Source organism: Condylostylus longicornis, unplaced genomic scaffold, assembly GCF_029603195.1.
Source record: "Condylostylus longicornis isolate FDR11 unplaced genomic scaffold, ASM2960319v2 ptg000010l, whole genome shotgun sequence".
NCBI classification, from domain to species: Eukaryota; Metazoa; Arthropoda; class Insecta; order Diptera; family Dolichopodidae; genus Condylostylus; species Condylostylus longicornis.
Genome location: NW_026577979.1, coordinates 21,532,303 through 21,557,161, shown reverse-complemented (window position 1 = coordinate 21,557,161; position 24,859 = coordinate 21,532,303). Strand labels below are relative to the sequence as shown.

Genomic DNA, 24,859 nt, shown 5'->3' with positions numbered 1-24,859 from the left:
AAAAAACACAGGTGTTTAAGTATTGTTATCTTTTTTGTATTTATTAATTTTTTTTTTCAAGTGTTCCTATTACTTCTTTTATTTTAACACAAATACTTGTTTAAAATTTCTCAAAAAATATTTATGCATATTGTATTTAAACATGTGTGTGTTTTTCCAATTTGAAAGGCGCATGTGCCAAAACTGGTTTAAATTTGTTTTTGTGTAGTTTTGACATTTCCAATTGGAAACATGCGTATTGTGCAAAAAACACGTTATTTTGTTTTCGTTTCTTTTTTTTATAGTAAAAAGAAAAAATGTAAGTAGCAAATAAAAAGAAAATTTAACAACTATAAAATGACGTCCAAAAAATATGGTTGCACAACAGCCGGTAACAAAATAAACGAAATGTCTCACTCTTGTCTCCTTCTGTTGTCAAACGAAATTGTGATTGAGCTTAAAATGTTGGTAGCATTTGTCATGTTGAGCATCTTGATTATAAGACATCTAGTGTCAATATTGTATATTTCATGTTAAGTTGATAATTATTTTCCTTTAAGATTGAAAACTCTATAGCATTTTTTGAATAGAAAATGATAATTGTAAGTTTGAGTCAAAGCAATATATTAAAGATTCCCTTTTCATAATTACTTACATTTTTATGGTTCGCGTCATATTCAATTTTTATTTAAATAATTTTGACATTTCTCTCGAAATAATTTTTTTCGCTTTGCGAACCATAATTTCAATATTATGGCCTCAAATAGAGGCCATAGTTTCAATATTTGAATTTTATTTATTTTTCAGTAAATATTTCTACAAAAGAGTTAAAAATTTATTTATTTATTCTTAGGTTATTCAAAAGTAGGCGTCACGCGACAAAAATTAAAAATTAACTAACTTTAATTTCAATAAGAAATAAACAGAAAATAAAAAAATATGCGAAAAAAAAGAAACATAAATTTATTGTAAAAGTACAAAATTAATTTTCCTTTTCCTTATATATCCATGTAACATATGTTTTGTAAACGAGGATGTAAAATCATTAAGTCACATGGCGTACGAACACATAGAAAACTTCCATAAAATTAAAATGCAAGTAAAAGATTTGTTAGTTTGTAAGATTACATTTTATTTGTTATTTTACCATTTTTAGCCAAAATAAAGATCAACTCATCAACATTGCACGTCATCAGATGTTTCCGACATCTGGAACCGACTTTCATCTGTTGCCACAACAAGAGAGAGTGTCTTAAAGTATTTTGCGTCCTTAAAAATAGAAGACATTTTAGATAAGGGTGTAGTTGCTCTGGAAAGTTGTACAACATCACCAGTACCACAGCTACCACATTGGAAGAATAATATTGATGTGGATGTTGCATTTGATGTTGATGCTATGGAACCATTAGGAGCAAATGCTGCTCTTCGCCAACGTCTAATTGACAATGAACGCAGTTTTGGTAATATAATTGGACGAATTGAAAAATTTTTTTTCAATTCTAAGTAAGCTTGTATTTCAAAATCTATAAGTACCACACGAGGTTATTATATAAAATTTTTTATAATATTAAAAAACTTCCTGTAGGTGTCTCGCATATTATTTGAGCTGAAAAAGCGAGCGCGGAACAACACGAAACGTCCTATCTGCCAACCATATTTTATTTTGCCTCATTTTTTCCAACAAAAATGTGGCAAAATGAAATATTTTTTCTCGATTTTGCAAAATATGATCATTCGATTTTCAGCCGACTTACTTGAGTCATAAATAATATGCTGTATCATAACTTCAGGTATGCCACCCGTATTACAGTCTTTGAAAACTTCCCTTGAAAGACATTGTTGTAAAGCCGATTTCGATTGCATATTCGCAAAACTTCGTTGGATAAACTTTGTTTAATACCTGCAAAAGCTGATCAAAATATTTGCATTATTCATAATTTATTATAATGTTTACAGTTTTTGTAAAATATGCTTACAGCTTTTAGATATCCTACATTCGCAGCGATGGCTTGTTTCATTCTAGCCACTGCTTGTCGCGCTTCCCTCTTATTTTTGTCGATTGAGTTATGGGTGTGCTGTTACTTTGCCGTCTTTTTCAACTTTAAGGAATGGTTTGCAATAAAATTTTTGCTTTTCTCTGCACCGACAAGCTGTGTAAAATTTTAATGAGCTATTTAGTAAAATCAAACGTGGATTTCATGAAAGAGACTCAATTGTATAAATGTATATTGTTATTATAAACAATAATTATGAAGTACATGTAATATTGTATATATGAATGTTAAGCAAAATTTTTATGAAAATAAGAATTTTTTCACGATTTCACGAAAAAATTTGCTTTTATTACCTTTTTGATTTAATGATTATTAGCTTTTTGATGTATATGTTCATAATCATTATTTTCTAACAGCTTTCCTTTGGTAATAAATCCTTCTTTCACAACCTGACTTATAATGAAAATTGCCTCGAATGAAAGTTTAAAAAAAAAACATAATTATTAAGGTACTAAAAATATTATTTTTTAAATTATTTTTTTAAATAATAAAATTAACAGTTTATAGAAATAATGTTTGTTGTTTGGAATTCCACTTTTATTTCAAATTTTACTTTTAAGCAACTCTTATAACTTTGAGCAATGTCATTAAACTAAAATTTTTAGACATTAAAATGAAATTATTGATTATTGATTGGTAATTGAGTATAGATTGAGCAGTATAGGAAAGGATGATTACATAAAAAAATATATATGTTGTTTGTGCAATGTGCTCTTTTATTATTTTATTTTAATTATAAATAAGATATTATAGAAGAAAATTATAAATAATATATAATAGAGCTAAAAGTAAAATTGGTAACCTACAGTTTTAAGGTATAGTTCTGTATCATTTTTATTTCCCTATTGTGCTTTACATATTCGCCACTAGGATCGCATTAAGTAATATTTTATACCAGAACTATTGACATTTTCCTTATCGTAAAAATATATGACATGCCATGAATTATGTTTACGTTTGATTTGCGTTTGATAATAATCGCAAGCGCTTTTTTGTACATCTATTCAATTATTTGTGGAAATATATATACATATATAGTAGATTAAAATTTTCTATATAAGTGCTTTAAGGATGGCAACACTATGTAGATTTCACAAAAAAAAATATTTTCTTGTCATAAAATTGTTGAAAAAGAATCAGTTAGTGCGAAATAAGTGAATGGTTAAATTGTGCGTAGTTAAAGTAGCAAGGGAAAAAATATCTATTTAACATACATACATACATTAATGCATATAACAATATTTAAATTTTGTTTATACAATAAATATTCATAATTGAAATAAATACATATAAAACACTATAGAATCGAAAAAAAATTTAATAAGAAATATTTAAAATTAAAATTAATTTATGTATAAAATCAAACAATTCAAATAAAGTAAAACGTAAATAATTATATTTTATTGGAAAAATTTTCTAAACAAAAGAAAAAAAATTACCTTAAATCTGCAAAATATGCAGACAGATTGAAGAAAAAAACAACAAGCTAAACGAAAACAAAAAGATTAAAAACAGTGGCATGATATTATTTATTTTTTAAGTATACCTACATTTATACAAAAAAAAAAACAAAGTTTGCAGAAATAGAACGACCAAAACAAAACAAGAAATTAACCAAACCAAACATAAAAACGAAGAACAAGAACGAAAGATAATGTATGTATTCATACATATTTATTCCATTTTAATTCTGCAAGTCTGAAAATACGAAAATTCTGCAAAATATTTTTTTAAAGAAAAGAATTGAATATTAGAACGAGATAGGTATATAGTGCAATTTTTTTTTCAAATACACACACACGTTTATAAATATTAATAGAAAACATCTGTATACTATTGTATAGATTGCTGCTAGTTTGTATGTATATTTATAAGTTTTGCAGAATATCATACACCCATTCACACACATTAAAATTAAATTTAATTCTTTGAATAATATTGTGTTGTGTTACATTTTTTCGTTCGCTTTAGTAGAGAGAAGACAAAGTGCGTTTTGGTTTTAGACGTCATATTTTTTAATTGAACAAAAAGTAAAAAAAATAATAAATAGCTAAAATATATTTAATTTATAATTTTAAGATTTAATGCAATTATTATTTTAGTTTAAAAAATTTAATTTTTATTTTAAATTAAAAAAAAAAACTACGTTTAATTGTAAAGTGATATTAAAAAAATCAATTCTAAGGTTTTTGGTTTTTTAAAACAATTTTTATGTAGGTTAATTTTATTTATTTAACAAATGTAAAGTAATCAAAAAATAAAAACAAAGTGTTTTTGTTAAGTAAAAATTATATTATTATTTGAAATAGTTTTAAAAATTTGGATATTACAAGCAATCACAAAAAATTAATGAAGGGCAGAAAAGTTCATATGAAAAGAAACAAAGGAACAACAACAAAACCATACTAAAAACGGCTGGTAGTCTCAACTCAACAACAAAGTGAAAAAGCTGATCGATTTTTATTTTTCATTCTGTTTTACTTTTTTTTATTCTTTTTATTTTTATTTTTACTTGTTTTGCTTTGAATTGTGTTTTTTTCATTATTATTTTCTTGCAAGAGAAGACAACAAACACTTTAATAATTGAAAGTAGAAACGGTAGAAAAAAACAGCAAGAATACTAGGAATAAAGAGTTCACTTTTAATTTTGTTTTGTTCTCGATTTCGAAAAAATAAAACAAAAAGTAAAAAATTGTGTTCTGCAAATAAAAATAGTTTTTTTACGAAAATATTAATACAAATATTTTGTATAGCTTTTGGAATTGTTTTTCAACAAAAAACATAGGGGACACTTAAAGAAAATTATGACGCAATAATTGTAACTTTTATGTAAAAAACTTTCGATACGAACAGCCAAAGCTAAAAAAACAAAATTGTGAGAATAAAAAAAATATTGAATTTTATTTTTGATTCCTGTTTTGATTAAAAGAAAAACAAACAACAACAACAATAACATATACAGCGCGATAAAATTATAAATTTCATTATCCAAAAAAAAAAAAAAATTGTGTGTGCAGAAAATCAGCAAACATTTTATTTGAATAAAATTTTTTTTGAATTTTAAAAAGCAAATTTATTTAGAATTAAAGAGCCTTTCCATTTTCGTCAGATCATCTGACGAATGGTGATTTTTTATCAAGGATATGTGTAGTGGTTTCGAAATTTCTAAATGTAAGTATTTAATCTTAACACTCAAAATTGCACTCACATACACGTACATATAAACATATATATATTAAAAGTAAACATGCATATGTTATTATTCTCCTCTATATTATATATGGATATATATAGGTACATATTGGTCATTTGCTGCAACAGTGACATAACTCAAAAAAAATACGCTTTCTAAGTTATACAGAAAAAAGAACTTAAAACATTTCTTCATTTTTGTAGAAAAAAGCTTACAATAAATCATTAAATAATGAATTCACTCGTAGAGTTTTACAAATTACGAATATAATTATGATGTAGGTTTTTGACTGATCACAACCAGCAATGACGGTATTATTTTTTGGAGAGTCAAAAGTAGGTATTTTATTCCAACTGTCAAAGTTTATTCATATTTTTTTTTGCTCTTTGAGTAAACAACTTCCATACATATGTATTTTTAAAAAGCGGAATTTTCATTTTTTGAATATTTTTGAAATATGGCAAAAAAATAGCAATACTCGTATGAGTTCAATTTACTTCAGTACAACTACCAGTACTTGAGAAAGACAAAAAAGATGAAAACTCTAAACTAACTCTTATTGGAAAAATGAAATATTCATTAGAAAAACTGAGAATTTTACTGAGAACGTAATTGAGAATTTCAGGGCTACGAACGCAATTCACCACAAACTCTAAACTTAAAAATACGGTTTTGTCAAATATGCAAACTTTGAGTTATTTTAGTGTTGCAGTCAACGAACGATGCATGTACATGTATGTAAATATATCAGCAAAATATAAAATTGTAAAATTGTGCATTAGGTTGCAAATAAAATAATTTTATAAGTGTAAAATTCAAATTTTAGTTATGTAATACATACACGCTTTGTTTTCTTTCGTTAGAATAAACTACTTATTAGTATTTATTAAAAGTCGGTAATTTTCAATTAAAAAATTTTTGAAAAGTTTCCAAATTTATTATACATTACATTATGTAGGTATGAGTTTTTCGCATGAAAATGATCTTAATAAAAATTATATTGTTTACATTTTACGGTAATGTTAACATATACCACAAAATCTACGTTTAAATCTACGTTAAAGCCTGATGACTGCTTAGATATCAAACTGCAATTATATAATAGAACTATAGCTTAATAATTTTGCAGAAAGAATTCTAACCAAAATAAAAATCAGCTGATCGCCGCTTTAAACTTTCACAAAATATTAATTCTCCCCATTTTACTGTTAAAAAATCGAATAGAAAATAGGGAAATTTCTATTACTTCCCATCAGAAAAAGCCTAATGTGAAAAAGTATTTGCAAATACGACTTTCATCAGATTCAGATTAAATCTTATATTTTTCGCATAGGTATTTAAATGGTAACTAATATTTGGGATTTTTGTTCTCCAATATTATGTACATATGTACGTATTTTTCAGTTAAAATATTTTTTCTTATTTACGAGTATATATAAACTTACAATTGTATTGATTATTTTGTTTTGCCAAATTATTTTTATTTACTTTGTTGTTTATTCTATGAATCATTTTTTGAAAAAGAAAACAAACATATACAGAAAGAAAATTATATACATATTGTTATTTTAAACATATACAGAGAAGATACTTCTGCACATTGAATTTTATATGCTCGTCAATATTCCCAATATTTTCTAATACTATTGCGTTATACACATATACTATATAACTGAGAATTGTATAGATATACACTGTATCTATACAATTATATGTATTTATTATTGTTTGTGAAATTGTCAAAGAATATATGATTTTTTATTTATAAACTGAAATCATACACAAATGCAATATTTATTTCTAATATTTTAAGGGAAAACAAAGCGAATTACAAAAATAAAATTACACTCTGGTTTATTTCAGCTAGTTTATTTTAAAATTATGTAAATAACTTTTTTAAACCACCATTATTAGGTTTGGGGAAACGCCTTAAAAGCTTCTGATTTTTTTTGTATTCTCAGCTTGTTATGAGTTGAATGTATATAAACAAATGTATGAATAATATGATAGTTCTTATTTTACAAGTACTCGTATGTACATACATATAGCTTTTCAATCTGCATTTCTAAGTCACAAATTATTTTTTTTATTGAATTAGTCTTCCTAATATCGCAAATGTCTTAGGGACGTCTCGTACACAATGTCTTATTTTCAAAACCGTCAAATGAAAGCCCGAAAAGCTTTCGACATTGTCGCACGATCAAAATTCGTTTTACAATGTATTCGCGTATCCAGAATTTTTTAAATACAATTTTAATTTTTTGAACGTGGGCTGCTTTTAAAAGGTTAGAATTAACACAAAGTGCTAAAACAGTACTTCTTTTGGCACAAATTGTATTGCTTTTGTAAAATAATGCTAAATTAAGCAGAACATCATTGTGAAATTGCGAAATAGTTTTTTTATTTTTCAAAACAAGTGTTTTTTTTAGAAAAATTAAATGACTGAAAATTTCTAAGTAATCAAAAACCAAAAACCAAAAAAGAATACCAAATAAACCAAATTGTTTCTATTCCCTCATAAAATTTAAATCCAGTACTTCATGAACGAATGATATTGCTTCTGCTAGGTATGCATTACAGCACATTAAAACTAAGTGATAGATAACTACAGTCGTTTAATCAGCTAAGTATTCGGTGAGAATCCTTTGTGAAATTAACACACAGTCTTCGAAGAAAATAAATAAAATACGAGGAAAAATAGAGTTGACCTTGTCAACTCTGTGATACCCGTACGAATTTCTTATCCTATGTACGAATAAATATGCCATAACTGACTATGGGACAGACTATGACTTTAAGTTGCCGTATTGCCATATTAATTTATGCTAAATTTCAGTGCTGTGTTTTCAATATTATCTAAAAAATGGCCAAACTATTACTGAAGTTGTATGGGAGCTACCAGAAGGAGCCAAGAGATTTCAACGACTTTTATCAAACATATTGGCCCTACTAATACATATATTCGCTTGTGTGAAATTTCAATACCATAGCTTCTATAGTTTCTGAGATATAGCCAAATAACTTTTGAAATTGTATGGCAGGTACCAAAAGGAGCCAAGTAATTTCAACGACTTTTATCAGACACATTAGCCCTACTAATATATTCGTTTGTGTGAAATTTCAATACCATAGCTATTATAGTTTCTGAGATATATCCAAATAACTTTTGAAGTTGTATGGCAGGTATCAGAAGGAGCCAAGTAATTTTAACGACTTTTATCAAACACATTGACCCTACCAATATATTCTTTTGTGCGAAATTTCAATACCGCAGCTTTTATAGTTTCTGAGATATAGCCAAATAAATTTTTAAGTTGTATACTGGCACTTACTACAACAAATCATTTGTGAAAATTTGGTGAGCTTAGCTCAATTAGTTTTTGAGTTATCGTTGGGACAAAGCTAAATCAACTCAGAATTCGACGCTGATCAAAAACATACACTTGAGTCTATATCTAAGACCGTTATTTCTTAGCGTTACAAACGGTAAGGCAAATTTAGTATACGCTTCGAACATACGTTCGTACGGGTATAATGACTGTTGGAATATATTTTAACGTCCCTGGATTGGAGTGTATCATTTTGTCTTAATTAACCCATCATAGAATTTAAATTCTTTCATAGACATTACATTCATATTCTTTACATTCATAGACATTACATTCATGTTACATGTATTTTTATATCTCTTTTCTTTTACAAACAACAACCTTGTTTTTGAAAATAGATGAAATTCATTTTAGCAGAAACAGAAAAATAATTTGGAATTTAAAAACCTACACCGAAAAAGACAACATTTTTGATTTTCGTTATATGAAATTCATTATATCCTACATTTATTTTCACATAAAGAGCTGGTTTTTTTGAAAGTGGTATAAGTCCATTTTTGCATATATTGAGATATTTCAGATTTTGCATTTGAATCAATTTAAAAATATTGACCATAATAACATATTTTGTTTGTTTTATGTTTAAGCAGAACTCTATTGAAATTGTGATTGTAACTGTGGAGATAAGGTGTCTAAAGATCATCAAAATCACCATTAACTTAGTCTTTTTAAAAAGTGGACTTATACCACTTTCAAAAAAACCAACTCAAATATTGTAGATTTTTTCAAAATTTTACGTTAAATTATGAAAGCATAAAAATAAAAAAGTTACTGGCTTTAAAAAAGTGACTTAAAGTGTAACAACACAATTACAATTTTTCATTATTTATATAATTATATGTAAGTACTTATGTACTTTCATATGTGCATACATATGATGAAGAAGAGGTATCACTAAAGTTCAGTCATTGGATTGCATTTGGTCATTGAGAGAAGAAGAGATATTAAAAAAAATATAACAATCTATACAGAAAAAATTAAATTACTGCAATATTTCGAAATATATATTGCTTATACGCATAACTTATAAACTATGGAATGTAACAACAAAAATTATTTATAAACGCGAGCGCAAAATCAATTTCAATGTTAAACTTGAAATGTGATGTTTTCGAACTAGATAAGTACTTGTTTAAAATTAAATTTAAAGAAAATTTTTCAAACTTTTTGGAATTCAGATTAAAATTGAAACAATTGCACGAAATACATGCAATTGGACGTGACAAAATATTATTTTTAAGTTATTAAACAGGCGAATAATTTTTTCGAAGCTTTAAAAAAATTTCATTAGTTGCAGTACGAGTATAATGTAAAGCTCTTTATTTTTTTGGAATATTTTATGTTACCATATTTCATGTCTTATAGTTATTTACCTTAAGCAAAATATATGTCACATTGCCACAAAAACTTCTTTTTTATTGTCAGCAATAACCCTTTCTCTAATTTGCATGCATGCACTAGATACTGCAGTAATTTTGAAATGAGAAAAAGTCTGCTCGAAAGCTAAAGGTCGATGCACCGATGTACCGAAACTCGAAAAAAAAATTAATTTAAAGAAAAAAACAGGATGGTACAAATAGGAGGAAACGTTGTATAAATGAAAGCTGGTCCAAAGATATTTATCCTATAAGTACAGAATCCATATTCGCTTTTTACATAGATCTAGATTTTTTACCAAATTGATTTGAAATAGACCATCATGGTGAAATTAACTGCAGTCAGAAGTAAAACTCCTTTACTAGTAAAACAAAATTGATTTTATACATTTCTCTATTTTTTCTTGGCAATTTACACTCTTATAAGCACATCGGATTGAAGTTTTATAAGCTTATATTTACAAAATTTTATTAATTTCAGCTAAAATGCAATTCTAACTTTACAGTGAACAAAATTAAACTTCTTTTTGCAATTTTTGCCAAATTACGTACATACATAAGTAGAAAATTCGTTCAAAAGCAAAATTTATTCTTATAACTGAATTGAATTTTGTAAATAGGCAAAAACTCTAAATATTTTTTTAAACTTAACAATACAAAAACAAAATAAACAGTAACTTTGAAAAGAAAACACTATCAAATTTTTTCAGGAAGACTGTAAAATCGAAATCCAACTAAATATCGAAGCCTAGTTATTAAACCAATGTCACGGTTTAAATGTTTTGTAACGATAAAATGCCAAATATTTATAAGTACTAACACAAGAATTCAGAAATACAAATACATATATATTCTACAAAAATATATGTTGGAAAATAAGAATAATGTTAATAATAAATTATTATGCTAATACAATTTGAATACAATTTTTAAGTTTTAGAAACATGGTTTTTAAAAAAAAGTGCATATTAATTTCACTCTGTCCGCCCGTCCATCCGTGGACATATTTACAAAACTTCTACACCCTTGAAGATAGAAAACTGAAATTTTATATTATTATTATGTACATTGATCTTTACTAGAGACTTATTTCCGTAGAACAAAATTTTTACCTATCTCCCCTCCCCCTCTAGAAGTTATACCCCCTCAAAACCCTAAAATGCCATTTTTTAACTATTTGTTAATAAATGCAAACGCAGAAAGGCAGTGGCTTGCTTCTCCTATCGCGGCATACTATAGTTAAATTTTAAAAAGAAAAAATGGCCGTTCAAATTTACCGTTATCTAAAATCCGTTTTTTCAAACTTGTGATGTTGTTTTTCTTCTATACTCCCGGTTGTGGGAGCCTGAAATTTTACCATCTTTTAGACATTAACTAATAGTTCATTTCGTTTGAAAAAAATTTTTTTCCAGCTCCGACCCCTCTCAAGTTATCCGCTCTCGAAATTTGTAAAATTTTAATTTTTGATGCCTTATATTTCCGAAACCGCAAACTTTTTCAAATTTCTATAAACGTAAAAAGCTAACGGTAAATTCCATGACATTAAAAAATATAATTACTTTTTCTTAACTCACACAATTAACCCTTAAAATCGAGCATTATAGTTTTGTACTCGTATATGAATGAAAATAATTTTAATAGTGTGATAGGTATACATAGACTGTATTTAAAAGCAGAATTTTCACTTGTTGAAGGGAAAAGTGCTACAATACAAACCATTTGTTTGACTCAACTTTATTAAAAATTGTATTCACTTGCTGAAGGGGAAGGTGCTACACTACAAACCATTGGTTTGACACAACTTTATTTATTTTGGTTTCATTGTAATTGTTGCTTTTATGCAAGTGGAATTTTGTCCTATAAATTCAAAGAATATCGTTAATTTTCAAATAAAAAAATGCTGAACCCTTAAACAACTTTTATAACTAAAAAATAGGATTAAATATGCTCGGCTTAAATATTCGACACGTATAAAAAAACAGTAGAACATAAAATGTAAATTTCCATACAATTTGTGTAAAATTTCCTTAAAGCAAATATATTATTAGGGCTGTTTGTGTGTGACGGAAAGCGTTGAAATTTCTTGACTTCTTGTGGTAGCAGCCGTAGAACTTCAATAGTAGTTTGGTCATATCTTAGAAAATATTGAAATCATAATACTGAAATTTTACGTAAATTATTATGGTATTACGGCAACTTAAAGTCATAGTCTGTCTCATAGTCAGTTATGGGATATTCATAACTCGCACATAGGATAACAAATTCGTACATTCATCACAGAGTTGACACGACCAACTCTATTTTTTCTTGTTTTATCATTAAAATCGTAATATTTTATGTACCACACATTTTTTATTCTGTCACTTGTTTATTAATCTGTGGTGTAACTAGTTTTGCTTGTAAGTTCCGACGTTTATAAAAAGAACAAGTTTCGAAACTAAATAATATATCAAAAAAAAAATGATAGAAAATCAAACTCAAAAAGATTTGTATTTTGTAGTTTACAATTTCCACCCTAAAGAAAATATACAAATTGCAAAAGAAAATATATTGACAGATATTAAGAACACAATATGGAAAGTTTGTTATGGTGAATATGAGTAAATTCCTTAAATTCACAATATCATTAAATTAACGAACCTATAATTTGATTAAAAGAACTCTTATTTCAATTTAATTAAGATAGTTTTTCTGAGTTATCTTTGTCAACACACGGTGACTTCATTAAATGCGATGAATTTATTTCTGATTCTTCAAATAATATATTCAAACTAGGCCACTTCATTTTAATTATTCAATATTGCAAAAACGGTGCTAGCGAATTGTAAACGTTATTTTGTGGTTAAATTTAAAATTTTATTTAAAAACAAATTATAATAAATTCAACACGTTGTAATAACGTGTATATTGCAGCTTTCAGTTCAAATTTATTTAAAGCCAACACAAATGGAATAATTAATTAGTTTTTGAGGTAAAAATCCCATTGTTTCTTACAAATTAAAATTTTTATCATTCATTTAAAAAGCTTCGTAACTTTTATAATTTGCTATTTAATTGTTTTTAGCAACATATGGAGGTGGCCCTGTATTCGTCAAATCAAAACATATTTTATATCAAACGATTTTCTTAAATTGAACATTTGGAAATCAAATCAATTACTGAATGACACTGATTTCAATTATAAAGAATTGAGTATGATTAGCATTTGTAATCTGCATGGAGTGAATTTTAAGCAATATTGCAAATTTTTTTGAAAAAAATGTAGCAGATTTTTCTATAAGTATGTATGTTTTATGGAGAAACATAATATATTAAATATGAAATATTAGAAAAAAATTTTCTCTATTTTATTCTTGCGGTCGTTGTGCTTATTCCTGCTTATTCCAGTTCAATATACTCGTATCTAAAAAATTCCTTAATCGTAATATAACGGCATTTTGGGAATTTAATATATTTTGATTTTTGACGATAATGATTAATGAATAATATTTTGGTGAATCACAATTTTTTTTTATTGTAAGATATGTAGCAAATCTGCAACCGTTACTTTCAAAATTTGTAAGTCTTGGTTCTAAATAGGTAACTAATGGCACCTTTAAATTTCTAGAGAGGCCAGCCATGAGAGTCTTTTCACTGACAGTACAGAATAAAGTAGTTTCTATTGCTAACAACAAAATTGCTAACACAAAATCGAATGTAGCAAAAGGTCAAAACTAGAAACTAGTTGATGAACAAGCCAGCAATTACTCTATGTGAACGCCATAACTCCAAATTAAGTAGTAGCAACATCTTCCGAGGGAGGAATTTTCTGAAGATTGAATTAACGATTTACCACGCAAAGCGAACTCATATGTATATGTATCTTTTTTGAGCCGCTTCTAGACGACATCGACAGCATAATGCGATGGTCAGAGCACATGTATATTCAAAGGGTTTAACATAAGGTGATGAAAATGTTTGTCATCGCACGGATCTCCAAATTCCCTTTCTGACTGGCAAGGATTTCACTTTAGTAGAGTTACCATTATTTATGGCCATATCATATTAAGGTGCGCAAAGATCCAAAAACGGAAAATTCGTTCGGCAGTTAACATTTGTCAATATTAAGTACTAACCAATCATCAACCTACATAATAAACTGAAACTGTTCGAATCAATTTGTAACAAAAAACAATCGTCCAAAGCGCCCACCGTTATGCAAGCACAAAATTCATTACAGAACTAAAATGCAGTTTTAATATTTATATCGGCTTAAAATATAATTTTATGAGAGCTTGATAAATAAGAGTAGCAAATGATAAAGTGAAATGATAAGTGAACAGAAATGTGATAATTCCATTTGATTGATATGATCGAATCTATAACTAGCTGTCACGCGTAAGTCCTATCCAGAGTTTACTATTTTTATGCGGAATAGTTTCCGAAGAAATGGACTGTCAAACAGAAGTACTATGTCAGTATGAGATGTCAACATTTTTATTGTTTTAATAAGCCAAAATAGTCTTCTCAATTTGAAAGAAATTCCAAATTAATTGCCTGTACCAAGTTGTAAGAATAAAGTATAAATTCTTCAGCTGTTTTAATAATATAATTACAGCTGATTATTTTTGTACGTTATTAAGTTTATGTAAAGGTATATGTATGTATGTATGAACTTAGGTTTCAGTAGAATTTCTGAGCATATAAGTAAATAAAATTGTATGTATGTATATACATAGATATTTATAAATAATATACATAATATGTTTTCTTGAAAATTGTTTCTATTTATACTTAAAAACGAGAAAAATATAGAATGAAGCAAAACGAAAAATAAAATTAATTTTTAAAGTTTTCTTATAAAGCTACTTGTGTGTATGTGACTATTATTCTGTTTTACTGTGTGTGCACGTAAATATTTATATACATATACAACCTGTTTGAATCGCTTATAACATTATATGTTGACCTTGAGCGCCTTCTGGTTATTTGTAAATGACTCGGTTTCTCTGTTTTTGCCAAAAAGTTTATTTCATTTATATTCGCTTTATTTTGTGCTTTGTTTTGAATACTTTTTTAATTTAATTAAGTTTGTTTCTAAAATTTTATTATACTTAGAATTCTTTTGGGTTAAAAAAAATATTAAACTTAATATAAACTTATTTTAAAAAAAAATGTATATTTCGATAAAAGTGTAGGAAATTGTAGAAACTTTTGATTTTTGATTTTTGATCAACCCAAAAATTCAGTCTGTATGATGACTCGGTTGAATACAGTTGACAATTTCGATCCTTGTAATATGTTACAATTTTACTTATGTTCTTTGTCAATCTGTGAATTTGACAAGAAGTGTAGTCACCTAATGATAATCTTGCATAGTAAGCAAAATAATCAATGGCCCGTTCAATGAATGCTTGACAGCTGTCACGACTTTTTAATCTAGTTTACTTGGAAAATTAAATGCAATAATTTTATTTTAAGGAAATCGTCTTCACTTCTCTGTTCTGTCTTTCTGAAGCGATATGTAATTATAATCCAAAGTATAAGTAACTGCCGTACTTGCAAGAATATAGAAATATATGGATGTAAATAATGTATGTAGGTACATATTTAACATACAAAAAATATAAGTTAGCAAAAGCCTAATTAAAATACGAAATAAGTAATAGAAACAAAAAAAATCTGAAATAAACCAGTTCATTCATTTATTAGGTAAACCAGTTGAATAAATGTAGTGTCTCTTTTATTTTGTAGTTGTAGAATTTTATGCAAACGTAACATAAATAAGTACTGATTTTATATCTTTGTGTACTTATGTATATATTTTTGACAGTAATTGTATCAACAAACTTGCAGAAATCGAATTACCTTTAAACAAAGAAAATTTGTTGAATATTTTTAAATGAATATTCAAAATAAAATTCGCTTATTATTCATAGTAATTTACAATTGGGTACAAATTTTTGTTCCATGATTACTGCTAAAAAAGAAAATGGACTATCTACAATATTGGCTCTTTTGCAATGATGTAAAAAATACATTGTAAATATATTTCTTTCGATCGGGAAATCTAAACAATAAAACTGTTTCACCATCGAATTTATTCAAAATTCTATTAGACTACATTTATCAACTACTAGAAGTAAAACTTTGATTTTTATAAATGATTAATTGCAATTTCAGAAAAAGTGAGTTCCTGATATTTAAGCCGGCATGATGCATTATTGAATTTTTTTAATTTCGATATTTTAAGGTACTACGTTTGCGTTTCAAATTTATAATTTAGCATTGAAATTTTAACTTAAGTTTAGTTTAATTTTTTTCTTAAAATTTTCTAAAACTCCACACTCCCGAAACTTACCGGCTAGAAGAAAAACGATACCAAAAATTTGAAAACTCGATTTTACCATTTTAATATCTGACTATACTGTATTACAGTAGAAGAAATGAGTTACATCTTTTCTGCGCTTACAAAATTTAAACTATTACTTTTAGTCTTTAGACCTGTGGAGATATATAAAAATTTTCTTCCAGTGAAACAAGTTTCTGGTCAAGATCTATTTGTACACAAAATATTAGCTTTTTCTCTCAAGGGATATAGAATTTTTGTGAACAGACACACATACAATAGGACAGAGTGAGCACCTTTTCCCAATTTTGATCTGACCTATAATAAATAATATAATGTACTTACTATAAAATAAAGTTGTAGCAATAATATAAAAATCTGATGTGGGCGGCACATAACCGACCGCAATATGTATGAAACAAACTTTTGAACATTTCCTTTCAATTTTAAAGAAGTTAGCAAGCTTTTGGTTAACATACCTAGAAAAGTGTAAGTTTGACTCTTAGCAGAATTTCATTTTGTGCCATCCGAATTCCTTGAAAATTCGCCAGTTAGTTCCGATAAGAACCAGAACTCAAATATCAAATTTCAAGAAATTCTATCAAACCGTTCCGTAAATATGTAAAAAATTTAAAGTTAGCCTCCAGTTCGGTTTCCGATCCACCTCGATAATTTTTTTAACACCTCGAATTTAAATATTCATTTTCAAGGAAATTGGTTTATATTTTTTCTTTTAATACGCAACATTGTAAAATTGGTCCGCGAAAAGGCCCACTTTCCGAGGTCAGCTATATTTCAAAAGTTGATCAATCTGTATCATAGCCAAAATAAACTGATACATAAAATTTCATCAAAATCTGTTCAGTGGAACTTGAGACATGCGTGCACACAGAGATCGACAGACCGACATCTCTCTATAAAAATATTTTATTTACGTTTCACTACTATGGGAGAAGTGCGTTCCCACTAAAAATTTGGAACCATCACATAACCTGCTTGTTGTACAAAAGTAACCGCAAGTATTTTAAACAGTAGCTGAAAGTTGCATTCAACAAATTCTCTCCGGCAAAAGAAACCGAGAGGCATCTCAATGATATTCCATTCTACACGTAATTGTATCAAATTTACTTCAAATTGACTGAAGAGGTTACTACTAATAATGAATAATATTATACTCGTAAGAGATAATTAAAATGCGAAATTATATTAATAAATATTTATATACCCATAAGTTTAATAAAAAGTAACTAAACTAACTAGATCAATAAAAGTTACTAAAAGTAACTTTTCTTTGCCGAATTAAGTAGAAACTAGCTTTAACAAATTTTTTTTATAAACCTTTTTAACGAGAAGCTCTTCCTAATAGCATGTATAATATATTAAGTATACATAATTTTGATAAGCAATTACGTTTTTGTGCGGCTCTTAATTGTCTCTTACTAATTTTTAAATAATTGAATTAATTAGTTGAAATTCATAGTATATTTTCTAAATTTTTGTACATACATTGTATATTCTATTATATAAACGTAAATGTGTATGTTATATATGTATGTAAACTATGATATATATAGGTACATACTATCGTAAACAAACACAAATATATGTATATTGTGCAAATCAACTATCGTAATTATTTTTAAAACAACTATTACTATAAAATAAATAACAAATATTTGAAAATTAAATCAGGCTTGATAAACTTCCTTTTGAGTATTCTATAAACTATTTTCTTTATTCTATATAGAAAGGCCTAAATGTAATGTAGATCTTACTTATTTGGCGGCCTGTTCTATTTCAAAAGAAAATTTTCGCAACCACAACGTGTCTTTAGTGGGAATTTTAAGTTGAAGGCATCATCGGACCATTCTTTTTCGAAAATGCAGCTGGTAGACAGTAACGATTAATGTACTGTATACTATATAAATCAATAAAAAATCTGCAATTTTCGAATATAAACCTGTGCATCCTATAAAAATTACTTCTTGGGTAAATTTTGGGACACAAAATACATGCTGCATACATGTTTACATAATATGTGTATAAATTTTTATTCTATTATTTTTTTTAAATATATATTATATCTATATTAAAGAGGCTTATATCTATATTAAAGAGGCTTATATCGGGTCTTATATCGAATTTATTTTTACTATAGTAAGTTCGAAATTTTTGGTACTAGAAAGCAATGAAAATTTGTGAATAGTTATAACTGGAGTTGGCAAACAGCAAAATAAATTAACTGAACCGCCAAAAGATTTTACAAGTGAATTGTTTTTATGAGAGCACTTTTAATTGTATATAAATAAGTTCATTTTCGCGATCATAGTATATTTGACTTAAACGAAATTGCTTTTTCTGTACTTAAGAGATATTAAGTTCTCTTTTATCAAAGATATTTGTTTTACGACCGTTTCGGAAATATTTTTTTATAAATATTCATAATAAATATTTGCAGTTACTATACAAATTTCTCTCCAGACTCATAAAACTTCCAATTTTTTTTGTGTCTGTAAAAATAAATTTGCATAAGCAAAACGATATTTTTTTTCTAGGCGATTGCACATTTCCGTTCAAGACTGTTTTGCAACAGAATAAATAATAAAATATACCATTCCTTTGTTTATAAAATAATAAAAATATATAATAGAAGAAACTACACTACAAATAAAATCTACATATTACGTAGGTATATAAAAAGGTACTAATATGTTTATGCATGCACACTTTTACAAAAAAAAAATAAATGGAGTTGTGTAGGTTAGAATAGAAAAAATTAATATTTTGTGTAGAATACAACAAATCCACAAGACTCGATTTTAAGCAAAATAGCGCTGAAACTCAGTAAAATAATTAAACAACAAATCAACCAATAAGTTGTGTAATATGAAAATATTTAGCTATTTTGTTTTTCAAAACAAATCTCAGCTGATCATGTTTCTTGTTTGAAAGAAAAACACTATAAAAAATAAATCAACAACTACCCTTATAATATAAGGTAGATGTACATATGTATGCACCAATACTAAAATAAAGTGAGAATGTGTTTGTATTTCTGCAATGTTTTAAATTTCTAGTGTATTTTATAAAATTTGTCAACAAATAAAAATTTTATTCCAGAATGACAGCACATAAAAAGAGTTCACGTATGTATAGTTACAGAGGACATTCGATTATTTTTATTGTCTGGTCTAGATCTGAACGTTTAGACATAGCGGGAGGAAAATAATTTAATCTAACATAACAAAACGTTTCATGAAAGTAGAATTACATACATATGTATATGTATGTTTTTCAATAAAAAAAAATTTTTTACTTTCATTCCAAAATTCTAAAAATAATTTTTGAGTTATTTTAAATTAAAATGGCATATTTTAACAATATATTTTTTCAATATTTAACCGTCAAAACTATTAACTTTCTTGTATGTACTTCTATCTAATTAACTTTTCTAGTTTTTAATGGCGAGAATTTTGCGAAAACCAATTCTCGTAAAAGTTAAAAGAAAAAAATGCTGTAATTAAATACTATATTTAAAACTAGATAATATTATGTTCAAACAATTTTCAATAAGAAATGATTCTATTCATTTGAGCTGATGTTCTTTCGCCCTTTTAACTTGCCGAGCTTATCAGTAGTTCAACTAATTAACACCTAAATAATCTGCAAAATTCATAAATATTCATATCTCTTGCGTTTTGTTAAGAGATAATAGTTTAATCAGGGCAAATTTGTTCAAAAAATGGAAGTAAACTTTTATTTAAAAAAGTTTTATGCTTTTATGTATTCATCCCGTCAATAAAACATATAGTTGGTTTACCTCGTGTTTGGTCTAACACCTCCACACCGGTAGCAAATTTATAAATTTGTTAAAGTTAGTGTTTTACAATCAAGATGGTATGCTTTAACAATAATTTTTAACAATATATCGTTATTTAATAGTTAACATAGCATGAGTTAAAAAATCTTATTTTTTAAAATTCCGTTTTGATGTGAATACGTAAGTTAAGCGGATCAATTATTGTGGAACTCGAGAAAACTATTCAATAACTTCATTTATTGTGGAAACTGGAATGCGTCGCTTTTTGAGTTCAATTAAATGCTGTCACAAAAGCTTTTAATTATTAAAAGTGCTTTTAAGCATGATTCAGTTAATTAGTGAATCAAATTCAGTAATGAAATATTAGGTAATGAATTTCCATAATACAGGGTGTTAATAATCAGTGCCTTAACACATACTATCGTTTAGGATATCAAAAATTGCTAAAAGTTTTGTTCAGAACTAGGTGTAAAGTCTCAACTGTTTCCGAAATACAGGGATTTTAATGAATTTTCATAAAATTTCAATTTGATCAGAAGTTTTTGCTTATAATTCTCGTTCTGAGAAAGATATAAGTTTCAAGCAAATAATTTTTAGAAGTGCTAGTAAAAGACTTGGAATCAACAGATTATTAAAGTTTGTATTTTATGTACTTTTGGAATACCAAGTATTCTAGCTTTAGAAAAAATCACAATTTTTAACTTTTTATTTTTTTTTTCGATTTCTCTAACCCGATAATTTCGTACGAAATTTTTAAAAATTATTTTTTGCAGAATTTTGTACTTTTGTAGTTCTTTTGCACAAGAGATTAAATTTAAGTTATTGAAATATAAAAATTGTTTTATGGTACAGCTGATATAGCAAAAAAATCATTTGTATTTTAAGATTTTAAAGATCTGTGTAAACAAAAAATTCGTATATTCTATATAAATTGAAGACCTTAATAAAATGTAAAATATTAATCAATTCGATAAAAATTACAATAATTAAATAAGAAAAATTTTTATTTTTTTATTTCTTTCGAACTTATTTTCACAATTTACCTTGTAAGGGGCACTGTGGACAAGATAGGCGCTTTGACAACAGTTGAAAGTTGGCTCTCTACCGCATTTCTAAAGACGTCGAATTTATTTTGCTCACAGCATCTCTGGAAAAATTCCCTAAACTATGATATATTTCAAGGCATTGATTACTGAATCACCCTGTATAATAAAAATGTAAATTACAATAAAATAACAATATAAGTTTAAATCAAAGAATATGTTAATGTTATAAAAAAAATGTGCCTGTTATAGTTTCACTCTGCCAATTTGTCTGTCCCTCAGTCCGTATGTCCAAATAAATGAACTTTATAAATAAATCATCTTTCAAATAATATTTTACTATCATATTGTAGTTAATTAATATTAATAGTTAAATAACTATCATATTGTAGTTAATAATAACTTCTTCTATCATAAGAAATTATAAGCAACTATCGGACTGACAAATTGTTTTTGTTGGAGCAATTCCTCACGGCAACTCAAATTATACTTCATCCCCCTCTCGAGTTATTACTGTCAAAGTTTGCAAAATATCAGTTTTCGGTCTTCTTTTTCTCCAGTCTTATAACTATCTCTGAGATTTCCTATAAATTTACGTAAATTTAATTCATTAAGTATAAGAAAATTATTTTATCAGAGCATTAATTTGTTTTTACTTAAAGTTAAGACTCTAGAAATAAATTGTTAAAGAATTTCATAGTTATGCACAATCCATGATTTGCAAAATTGTGCTTAATATAATTTACTATAATATATTAGCAAAAAAAAATTGAATAGTGCAGATTTTTTTTGTGGGTAACTAACACATACTTTGAACATAGTTGAGTTATCAAGGGTTAAGAGCTTTTTCTTTTTTAAAAATATTTAAAAGTATATTCAGAAAAATGCTTTATTTTTTTTATTCATTATGTCAATGACGAGAAGAATATTTTTTATGAAGCAATATAAAAATATTAAGTTTTCGCAGTTTTTAGTAATAATAGAAAATTGAATGAAATAAAAAGTATTATCGGTCGCTCGCGTCTAGAAGGAAGAAATAATTAAATTTTTTAAAATTTATTTTTAATAATAAATATTTTTAAAATAATTTATCACACTAAATATTAAAAAGTATTGGAAATTTAAAATTAAAATAAATTATGTGAAAAGATTCATTTTATTTTGTAATGTGTTTGTTTATAAGGTGAATTGAAAATATGAATTAAAATTCATTAAAATAATTTTATTTTGTAATAAGTTTGTTTAAAGGAGCATATGCGCAGAGGCAGAAAAATTTCAAAATCTTACATTATATGTGTTTTTTTTTATTAATTTCATATTACTGTGTAAGACTTATTTTTATAATGTATATATATAGTACATAAAAGAAGAGTAAATATGTACTTATTATTTATATTATAATATTAGTGAAATATTAATTTATGCATTTGTATAGTAGAGCACAAGTATCGAGAATAATAAGCTACATACATATTTATTTCCTTTGTTACTATTTTTGGTACATATATATTTCAATATGCAAAATGTATATATATATATATATATATATATATAATCATAGCTTTCATAGATGAGTTCACTTTTCTTTTATTTTCAAGTTCAATATTAAGGTGAAAGCGAGTGTTGTCATATGTTTTAAAATTTTGAGAAAATGGAAATAATATACATTTAATAAAGCGGTAGTTTACTAAAAGTTTTCCCTTAAATTTATTATCTATTTGTATTGAAATATAATTACACAATGTTTACGTATATTTATATTCAAAATGAAATCTTGTATTCATTTAAGTACTTGCACAGTAAAAAAACAGTAAATTATGTTTGACTGTAGGTACAATTTATAAAATTAAGGCAAACAACTGATTCTTCAAATTTAAGAAAGTAGTTTTTGAAAAAAATAAGTATGAGTATGTAATACAATATGTACTTATGCAATATATACTTATAGTATGTGAAAACGTAATTTAATAAAAATAATTGATATCAAAATTTTGTTATATTGTTTATTTATTAGTTGTTCTAAGCCACAAATAAAATATAAAACAAAGCGTTTGATATTAAATTTGTTGTTTCCAGATCTAGGAATTTACGCAACATTAAAAAAAGGTATAAAAACGGTGTTGATATAAAACTAGTGCCAAATTATTCTAACAGTCCATTTTAATAAAATATGAGTGTACGTCGAAGATTATTTTTCATATTTATTTTAAAGTTGAATTTTAGTATTAAGTTATTTTGAAATGTAATAATTATGTATATATACTCTATACGAGCAAGTTGCTCTTATGAGAAATAAATGAATTGAATTGAAAATTATCTTACATTTTTTACAAAATCAACTCATTTTATTCCAAATAAATTGAATTAATATTATATTCACATTAAATTTTCAAATTAGTTATGTATGTTTTTCTATTTTTGTAAATATGGCAACATTTTTGAATTTTATAAGCTTTATTTTTATCACGTATTATTATACTTTGCTGAAAGTCCAAAACAAAATAAGAGAATTTTTTTTCTCTTTTTATTACTCAATTATTTACGTATGATATTTTATTCTTTTTGTTCAAGGACTTATGGATTTGTCGTCACTTCTGTTGCGTTCCCCTAAATATTAGACACAGCTGTATTGAGTTTTTGCTTTGGTTCAACTTTTTTATTTAGAAAATGACAATTTTCAAAAAGGCATACAGAATTTATTTTCCAATCGTAATGTGAAGAACTATGAAAATCGGTATTCAGAATTTATTTAATGAAGTAAAGAGAATAATCCATGAATGATAACTAAAAGATGAGTTTAGATTGAGAATTGCTGCAAAAGTATAGAAAAGGAGAAAGGAAATTTCTGGGATCTTGTAAAAATTTTGGAAAAAACAAACAACTTTAAAAACAACTATTACTGTTGTATAGGACATATTCTGAATGGTATAAGCCTGCTAGGTTTAGCAAAACAAATCTCTATAGATAGATAAAAATTTTAACTGCTTGTCTTAGTTTTTAATAATATACATTTCAAATGATTTTAAAAATGACTATTCCGACCAATATATTAAAAGTATAATTATTATGAATTTTGATTATATACTGATATTTTAACATCATATTTTTTTATAAGATCAAAACTTTTTAGGAACAGAAAAAACAAAACTCCCTATTTGTTTTCCATAAAAACAGAATTTCAATAAAAATATGTGCCTAATATTTTAATCTCACCTAACATAAAAATTAACGTATGTCTGCATGTATGCACGGTGGTTGAAAAAGGAAAGATTTTAAATAATATAACAAAAATACTACATTTTGATAATAATCTTCACAAAGAAGATAATTTTTGTTTGAACATATGGCTCTTAAATTTAAATCAGCTCTTCTTGACAAGGTCAAAACAACACTGTATCGAGTTCTGTCATAAAGCATGTTATCAAACAATAACAAACTGTCTCATAATATTTACTTTCAATCAATAATATTGTTCTTAATACTGAAGTTGTCATACCGAAAGAATTTAATTTTTGTCAACTTTTTTAGATTCCTTCTTAAAATGCGTATTAATATTTTTAAAAAATTTTGCGTTTTATTGTAAACAAAAATGTTTTTGAATTTTCATATCAAAATATTACTGGTATTTTGCTTGTATTTTACTATTTTCAATAAAATATTTGCTCTGACATTTTAAC

At 26.2% G+C, this 24,859-nt stretch overlaps 1 protein-coding gene across 2 annotated transcripts in view; it reads left to right on the top strand.

The window, feature by feature from the left end:
- The first annotated feature begins 3,184 nt into the window (after positions 1–3,184).
- LOC129619116 (putative mediator of RNA polymerase II transcription subunit 26) overlaps positions 3,185–24,859 on the top strand; it is a 36,797-nt gene continuing 15,122 nt past the window's right edge. Inside the window, exon 1 of one of the 2 annotated variants that reach the window (XM_055534209.1) lies at positions 3,185–5,204. The gene's annotated coding sequence lies outside the window, so the exon portion shown is untranslated. Of the gene's footprint in view, positions 5,205–22,208; positions 22,366–24,859 lie in introns of those variants that run through there. The other variant, XM_055534210.1, reaches the window with a different exon arrangement.